At 39.0% G+C, this 9,424-nt stretch overlaps 1 non-coding gene across 1 annotated transcript; it reads right to left on the reverse strand.

Moving 5' to 3' along the window:
* Positions 1–3,824: 3,824 nt before the first annotated feature.
* Positions 3,825–3,932, reverse strand: LOC112774892 (small nucleolar RNA R71). Its single transcript, XR_003189347.1, has one exon. It is a non-coding gene; the product is annotated as a small nucleolar RNA R71 (small nucleolar RNA).
* Between the last annotated feature and the right edge of the window lie 5,492 nt (positions 3,933–9,424).

The raw sequence follows: 9,424 nt of genomic DNA on the forward strand, positions 1-9,424 counted from the left end.
ATCCTATTCCAGCATGATCGAGAACTGACAGATGAATAGCTGTGCTGTGACAGGGTGCGTTGATCATTTTCACTGAGAGGATAAGATGAAGCCATTGACAAGGGTGATGCCTCCAGACGATTAGCCGTGCCATGACAGGGCATTGGATCATTTTCCCGAGAGATGACCGAAAGTAGCCGTTGACAATGGTGATGTATCACATAAAGCCAGCCATGGAAAGGAGTAAGATTGATTGGATGAAGATAGCAGGAAAGCAGAGGTTCAGAGGAACGAAAAGCATCTCCATTCGCTTATCTGAAATTCCTACTAATGATTTACATAAGTACCTCTATTCCTATTCTATTATTTATTATTCGAAAACATCATTATCAATTTATATCTGCCTAACTGAGATTTGCAAGGTGACCATAGCTTGCTTCATACCGACAATCTCCGTGGGATTCGACCCTTACTCACGTAAGGTATTACTTGGACGACCCAGTGCACTTGCTGGTTAGTTACACGGAGTTGTGAACCATGGTCTTGGCATCATGTTTTTTGGCACCATTTCCAGGGAAAGAAAGAGCAATGAATTTTACATAATTAAAGTGTAATCACGATTCCGTGTACCAAGCTCCAAACTCGCGATTGCGGGGCGTTAGTGACAGATGCAAAAGGATAGTAAATCCTATTCCAGCATGATCGAGAACCGACAGATGAATAGCCGTGCCGTGACAGGGTGCGTTGATCATTTTCACTGAGAGGATAAGATGAAGCCATTGACAAGGGTGATGCCTCCAGACGATTAGCCGTGCCGTGACAGGGCATTTGGATCATTTTCCCGAGAGAAGACCGAAAGTAGCCATTGACAATGGTGATGTATCACATAAAGCCAGCCATGGAAAGGAGTAAGACTGATTGGATGAAGATAGCAGGAAAGCAGAGGTTCAGAGGAACGAAAAGCATCTCCATTCGCTTATCTGAAATTCCTACCAATGATTTACATAAGTACCTCTATCCCTATTTTATTATATTATCTTCGAAAACTCCATAACCATTTGATATCCACCTGACTGAGATTTACAAGGTGACCATAGCTTGCTTCATACCAACAATCTCCGTGGGATTCGACCCTTACTCACGTAAGGTATTACTTGGACGACCCAGTGCACTTGCTGGTTAGTTATGCGAAGTTGTGAAGATATGTTTAGACCATGGTCCTGTGCATCCGTTTCTGGTGCCATTGCCAGGGAATCAATTTCGAACAACAATTCACAACCTGAGTAGCAATTTTGCATACCAAGTTTTTGGCGCCGTTACCGGGGATTGTTTGAGTTTTCGGCAAGCTTTTGGTCCGGTAACATCAGTGCCAAGTTTGATCCGGCAACAACACAAAGTTTTTGGCGCCGTTGCTGGGGATTGTTTGAGTTTGGACAACTGACGGTTCATCTTGTTGCTCAGATTAGGTAATTTTCTTTTTGTTTTAATTTCAAAAATTTTTCAAAAATCTTTCAAAATTTTCTCCTTTGTTTTCGAAAAAAAAAATGTTTTCAAAAATATATTTTTCTTCAGAATTTTTAAGAATGAATTCTTGTGTTTCATGAAGCATGCTAAGCCTGGATGGCTGTAAAGCCATGTCTAAATTCATTTGGACTGAGGCTTGCAATTTCTTATCAAGAGGAAGCTAGTTGTTGTTAATCTACCTGCTGCTGTTCCTGATTTACATGCTAAAGCTTGGCTGGCCATTGGCCATGTCTAGTGTTTTGGACCGAAGCTTTCATTGAAAGCTTGGCTGGCTAGTGAGCCATGTCTAATTCCTGGACTGAAGCTTTAGACTAAGAATGCAAGATTCCTGAAATTCATATTAAAAATTTTGGAATCCTCATTTTTCTTTTTGATAATAATTTTCGAAAAAAAAAATAAAAAAAATTAGAAAATCATAAAAATCAAAAATATTTTTTGTGTTTCTTGTTTGAGTCTTGAGTCATATCATAAGTTTGGTGTCACTTGCATATGCATCTTGCATTTTTCGAAAATTCATGCATTCATAGTGTTCATCATGATCTTCAAGTTGTTCTTGGTAAGTCTTCTTGTTTGATCTTGATGATTTCATGTTTTGTGTCTTTTCTCGTTTTTCATATGCATTCTTGAATTCTTAGTGTCTAAGCATTAAAGAATTCTAAGTTTGGTGTCTTGTATGTTTTCTTTGCATTAAAAATTTTTCAAAAATGTGTTCTTGATGTTCATCTTGACATTCATAGTGTTCTTGGTGTTCATCTTGACATTCATAGCATTCTTGCATGCATTCATTGTTTTGATCCATAACTTTCATGCATTGCATCATTTTTCATTGTTTTTCTCTCTCATCATAAAAATTCAAAAAAAAAAATATTTTTCCCTTTTTCTCCTCATCAAATTCGAAAATTTGAATTGACTTTTTCAAAATTTTTAAAATTTAGTTGTTTCTTATGAGTCAAATCAAATTTTCAATTTGAAAATCTTATCTTTTTCAAAATCTTTTTCAAAAACTCATACCTTTTTCATTCTTTTCAAAAAATTCAAAAATCTTTTTCAAAATATTTTTCAAAAATCTTTTTCTTATCTTTATCAAAATTTTCGAAAATAATATTAACAATTAATGTTTTGATTCAAAAATTTCAAGTTTGTTACTTGCTTGTTAAGAAAGATTCAAACTTTAAGTTCTAGAATCATATCTTGTGATTTCTTGTGAATCAAGTCATTAATTGTGATTTTAAAAATCAAATCTTTTTCAAAACTAATTCCTATCATATCTTTTCAAAAATATCTTCTCATCATACCTTTTTCAAAAAAATTTTCAAAATATCTTTTCTAACTTCCTAACTTCTTATCTTTTCAAATTTGTTTCAACTAACTAACTAACTTTTTGTTTGTTTCTTAACTTTTTCAAAACTACCTAACTAACTCTCTCTCTCTAATTTTCGAAAATATCTTCCCTCTTTTTCAAAAATTTCTTTTTAATTAACTAATTATTTTTATTTTTGATTTCAAAATTTTTCAAAAATTACTAACCTTTTTCAAAAACTATTTTCGAAAATCACTAACCCTTTTTCAAAAATTATTTTCGAAAATTCTCCCTCTCCCATCTTATTCTATTTATTTATTCATCTACTAACATCTCATCTCACATCTATACCCTCCTCACAGTTGTGTTTCTTCCATTACATTACATTCTTTGTCTCCCTCTTTTCCCCCACTCACAAAGGGATCCCTATACTGTGGTATAAAGGATCTCTATTATTATTATTTTTCTGTGCCCTCTTCTTTGTCATATGAGCAGGAGCAAGGACAAGAACATTCTTGTTGAAGCAGATCCAGAACCTGAAAGGACTCTGAAGAGAAAATTAAGAGAAGCTAAATTAAAACAATCCAGAGATAACCTTTCAGAAATTTTCGAACAGGAAGAGGAGATGGCAGCCGAAAATAATAATAATGCAAGGAGGATGCTTGGTGACTTTACTGCACCTAATTCCAATTTACATGGAAGAAGCATCTCCATTCCTGCCATTGGAGCAAACAACTTTGAGCTGAAACCTCAATTAGTTTCTCTGATGCAGCAGAACTGCAAGTTTCATGGACTTCCATTTGAAGATCCTTTTCAGTTCTTAACTGAATTCTTGCAGATATGTGATACTGTTAAGACTAATGGAGTAGATCCTGAAGTCTACAGGCTCATGCTTTTCCCTTTTGCTGTAAGAGACAGAGCTAGAATATGGTTGGACTCTCAACCTAAAGATAGCCTGAACTCTTGGGATAAGCTGGTCACGGCTTTCTTAGTGAAGTTCTTTCCTCCTAAAAAGCTGAGCAAGCTTAGAGTGGATGTTCAAACTTTTAAACAGAAAGAAGGTGAATTCCTCTATGAAGCTTGGGAAAGATACAAACAGTTGACCAAAAAGTGTCCTTCTGACATGCTTTCAGAATGGACCATCCTGGATATATTCTATGATGGTTTATCTGAGCTATCAAAGATGTCACTGGACACTTCTACAGGTGGATCCATTCATCTAAAGAAAACGCCTACAGAAGCTCAAGACCTCATTGACATGGTTGCTAATAACCAGTTCATGTACACTTCTGAAAGGAATCCTGTGAGTAATGGGACGCCTATGAAGAAGGGAGTTCTTCAAGTTGATACTCTGAATGCCATATTGGCTCAAAATAAAATATTGACTCAGCAAGTCAATATGATTTCTCAGAGTCTGAATGGAATGCAAGCTGCATCCAATAGTACTCAAGAGGCTTCTTATGAAGAATAAGCTTATGATCCTGAGAACCCTGCAATAGCAGAGGTGAATTACTTAGGTGAACCTTATGGAAACACCTATAACTCATCATGGAGAAATCATCCAAATTTCTCATGGAAGGATCAAAAGCCTCAACAAGGCTTTAATAATGGTGGAAGAAACAGGTTTAACAATAATAAACCTTTTCCATCATCCACTCAGCAACAGACAGAGAACTCTGAGCAAAATACTTCTAATTTAACAAACTTAGTCTCTGATCTATCTAAGGCCACTGTAAGTTTCATGAATGAAACAAGATCTTCCATTAGAAATCTGGAAGCACAAGTGGGCCAGCTGAGTAAAAGGATCACTGAAATCCCTCCTAGTACTCTCCCAAGCAATACAGAAGAGAATCCAAAAGGAGAGTGCAAGGCCATTGACATAAGCACCATGGCCAAACCCAAAGAAGGAGAGGAGGACGTGAATCCCAAGGAGGAAGACCTCCTGGGACGTCCAGTGATCAATAAGGAGCTTCCCTCTGAGGAACCAAAGGACTCTAAGGCTCATCTAGAGACCATAGAGATTCCATTGAACCTCTTTATGCCCTTCATGAGCTCTGATGAGTATTCCTCTTCTGAAGAGAATGAGGATGCTACTAAAGAGCAAACTGCCAAGTTTCTTGGTGCAATCATGAAGCTGAATGCCAAATTATTTGGCATTGATACTTGGGAAGTTGAACCTCCCTTGTTCATCAATGAACTAAGTGATCTGGATCAACTGACATTGCCTCAGAAGAGACAGGATCCTGGAAAGTTCATAATACCCTGTACCATAGGCACCATGATCTTTAAGGCTCTGTGTGACCTTGGTTCAGGAATAAACCTCATGCCCCTCTCTGTAATAGAGAAACTGGGAATCTATGGGGTGCAAGCTGCTAAAATCTCATTAGAGATGGCAGACAGTTCAAGAAAACAGGCTTATGGACAAGTAGAGGACGTGTTAGTAAAGGTTGAAGGCCTTTACATCCCTGCTGATTTCATAGTCTTGGATACTGGAAAGGAAGAGGATGAATCCATCATCCTAGGAAGACCTTTCCTGGCCATAGCAAGAGCTGTGATTGATGTTGACAGAGGTGAACTAGTCCTTCAATGGAATGAGGACTCCCTTGTGTTTAAAACTCAAGGATCTCCCTCTGCAACCATGGAGAGGAAGCATGAAAAGCTTCTCTCAAAGCAGAGTCAACCCAAGCCCCCACAGTCAAACTCTAAGTTTGGTGTTGGGAGGCCACAACCAAACTCTAAGTTTGATGTTAAACTCCCATATCCAAACTCTAAGTTTGGTGTTGGAGGGTCTCAACAATGCTCTGAACATCTGTGAGGCTCCATGAGAGCCCACTGTCAAGCTATTGACATTAAAGAAGCGCTTGTTGGGAGGCAACCCAATTTTTATTTATCTAACTATATTTTTCTTAGTTATATGTCTTTATAGGTTCATGATCATGTGGAGTCACAAAATAAAGAGAAAAATTGAAAACGGAATCAAAAACAGCAAAAGAAAAATCACACCCTGGAGGAGCATCTGCCTGGCGTTCAACGCCAGAACAGAGCATGGTTCTGGCACTGAACGCCCAAAATGGGCAGCATCCTGGCGCTGAATGCCCAGAACAAGCATGGTTCTGGCATTCAACACCAGAAAAGGAAGCAAATGGGCGTTGAACGCCCAAAATGGGCACCAACCTGGCGCTGAACGCCCAGAGTTGTGTGCAAGGGCATTTTACATGCCTAATTTGGTGCAAGGTTATAAATCCTTGAACACCTCAGGATCTGTGGACCCCACAGGATCATCTCAGGATCTGTGGACCCCACAGGATCCCCACCTACCTCCACTCACTTCTTCTCATCCCTCTTTCACACAATCCCATAAACACTCTTTCCCAAAACCCTTCACCTATCACCTCCATCCCTCTTCCCTATTAAACCTTCACCACTCACATCCAACCACTCTTCCCAATAAACCTACCTCATAAACACCACCTACCTTCAAAATTCAAAACCAATTTCCCACCCAAACCCACCCATATGGCCGAAACCTTAACCCCCCTCCCTTCCCTATATAAAGCCCTCCATTCTTCATCAAATTCACACAACACACCCCTCTACACCCTTCTTGGCCGAAACACTCCCCACTCTCCCTCTCCTCCATTTCTTCTTCTTCTTCATCTATTCTTTCTTCTCTTGCTCGAGGACGAGCAAAATTCTATGTTTGGTGTGGTAAAAGCATAAGCTTTTTGTTTTTCCATTACCATTGATGGCACCTAAGACTGGAGAATCCTCTAGAAAGGGGAAAGGGAAGACAAAAGCTTCCACATCCGAGTCATGGGAGATGGAAAGGTTTATCTCCAAAGCCCATCAAGACCACTTCTATGATGTTGTGGCCAAGAAGAAGGTGATCCCCGAGGTCCCTTTCAAACTCAAAAGAAACGAGTATCCGGAGATCCGACATGAAATTCAAAGAAGAGGTTGGGAAGTTCTAACAAATCCCATCCAACAAGTCGGCATCCTAATGGTTCAAGAGTTCTATGCCAATGCATGGATCACCAAGAACCATGATCAAAGTAAGAACCCAGATCCAAAGAACTATGTTACAATGGTTCGGGGGAAATACTTAGATTTTAGTCCGGAGAATGTGAGGTTGGCGTTTAACTTGCCCATGATGCAAGGAGATGAACGCCCCTACACTAGAAGGGTCAACTTTAATCAAAGGTTGGACCAAGTCCTTATGGACATATGTGTAGAAGGAGCTCAATGGAAGATTGACTCCAAAGGCAAGCCGGTTCAACTAAGAAGATTGGACCTCAAGCCTGTAGCTAGAGGATGGTTGGAATTCATTCAATGCTCAATCATTCCCACTAGCAACCGGTCTGAAGTTACTATAGACCGGGCCATCATGATCCATAGCATCATGATTGGAGAAGAAGTGGAAGTTCATGAGATTATACCTCAAGAACTCTACAAGGTGGCTGACAAGTCTTCCACTATGGCAAGGTTAGCTTTTTCTCACCTCATTTGCCACCTATGCAATTCAACTGGGATTGACATAGACGGAGATATCCTCATTAAAGAGGACAAGCCCATCACTAAGAAAAAGATGGAGCAAGCAAGAGAGCCCATTCATAGAGCTCAAGAGGCATATGAAGCTCATCACCATGAGATCCCGGAGATGCCTCAAATGCATTTTCCTCCACAAAACTATTGGGAGCAAATCAACACCTCCCTAGGAGAATTAAGTGCTAACATGGGACAATTAAGGGTGGAACATCAAGAGCACTCCATCATGCTCCATGAAATAAGAGAAGATCAAAAAGCAATGAGGGAGGAGCAACAAAGACAAGGAAGAGACATAGAAGAGCTCAAGGACATCATTGGTTCCTCAAGAAGGAAACGCCACCATCACTAAGGTGGATTCATTCCTTGTTCTTATTTCTTCTGTTTTCCGTTTTCTATGTTATGTGCTTATCTATGTTTGTATCTTCATTACATGATCATTAGTAGTTAGTAACTTTGTCTTAAAGTTATGAATGTCCTATGAATCCATCACCTCTCTTAAATGAAAAATATTTTAATTCAAAAGAACAAGAAGTACATGAGTTTCGAATTTATCCTTGAACTTAGTTTAATTATATTGATGTGGTGACAATGCTTCTTGTTTCCTGAATGTATGCTTGAACAGTGCATATGTCTTTTGAAGTTGTTGTTTAAGAATGTTAAATATGTTGGCTCTTGAAAGAATGATGACTAGGAAACATGTTATTTGATAATCTGAAAAATCATAAAAATGATTCTTGAAGCAAGAAAAAGCAGCAAAGAACAAAGCTTGCAGAAAAAAAAATTTAGAAAGAAAAAAAGAAAAAGCAAGCAGAAAAAGCCAAAAGCTCTTAAAACCAAGTGGCAAGAGCAAAAAGCCAATAACCCTTAAAACCAAAAGGCAAGGGAAATAAAAAAGATCCCAAGGCTTTGAGCATCAGTGGAAAGGAGGGCCTAAAGGAATAAAATCCTGGCCTAAGCGGCTAAACCAAGCTGTCCCTAACCATGTGCTTGTGGCGTGTAGGTGTCAAGTGAAAACTTGAGACTGAGCGGTTAAAATCAAGATCCAAAGCAAAAGAAGAGTGTGCTTAAGAACCCTTGACACCTCTACTTGGGGACTTTAGCAAAGCTGAGTCACAATCTGAAAAGGTTCACCCAATTATGTGTCTGTGGCATTTATGTATCCGGTGGTAATACTGGAAAAAAAAGTGCTTAGGGCCACGGCCAAGACTCATAAAATAGCTGTGTTCAAGAATCATCATACTGAACTAGGAGAATCAATAACACTATCTGAACTCTGAGTTCCTATAGATGCCAATCATTCTGAACCTCAATGAATAAAGTGAGATGCCAAAACTATTCAAGAGGCAAAAAGCTATAAGTCCCGCTCATTTGATTGAAGCTATGTTTCATTGATAGTTTGGAATTTATAGTATATTCTCTTCTTTTTATCCTATTTGATTTTCAGTTTCTTGGGGACAAGCAACAATTTAAGTTTAGTGTTGTGATGAGCGGATAATTTATACGCTTTTTAACATTGTTTTTAGTATGTTTTTAGTAGAATCTAGTTACTTTTAGGGAAGTTTTCACTAGTTTTTATGCTAAATTCACATTTCTGGACTTTACTATGAGTTTGTGTGTTTTTCTGTGATTTCAGGTATTTTCTGACTGAAATTGAGGGACTTGAGCAAAAATCAGATTCAGAGGTTGAAGAAGGACTGCTGATGTTGTTGGATTCTGACCTCCCTGCACACAAAGTGGATTTTCTGGAGCTACAGAACTCGAAATGGCGCGCTTCCAATTGCGTGGAAAGTAGACATCCAGGGCTTTCCAGCAATGTTTAATAGTCCATACTTTGGCCAAGTTTAGACGACGTAAACTGGCGTTCAACGCCAGCTCTCTGCCCAAATCTGGCATCCAGCGCCAGAAAAGGATCCAAAACCAGAGTTGAACGCCCAAACTGGCACAAAAACTAGCGTTCAACTCCAAGAAGGACCTCTACACGTGCAACACTCAAGCTCAGCCCAAGCACACCCCAAGTGGGCCCCGAAAGTGGATTTATGCATTAATTACTTACTTTTGTAAACCCTAGTAGCTAGT

Source organism: Arachis hypogaea, chromosome 18, assembly GCF_003086295.3.
Source record: "Arachis hypogaea cultivar Tifrunner chromosome 18, arahy.Tifrunner.gnm2.J5K5, whole genome shotgun sequence".
Lineage (NCBI taxonomy): Eukaryota > Viridiplantae > Streptophyta > Magnoliopsida > Fabales > Fabaceae > Arachis > Arachis hypogaea.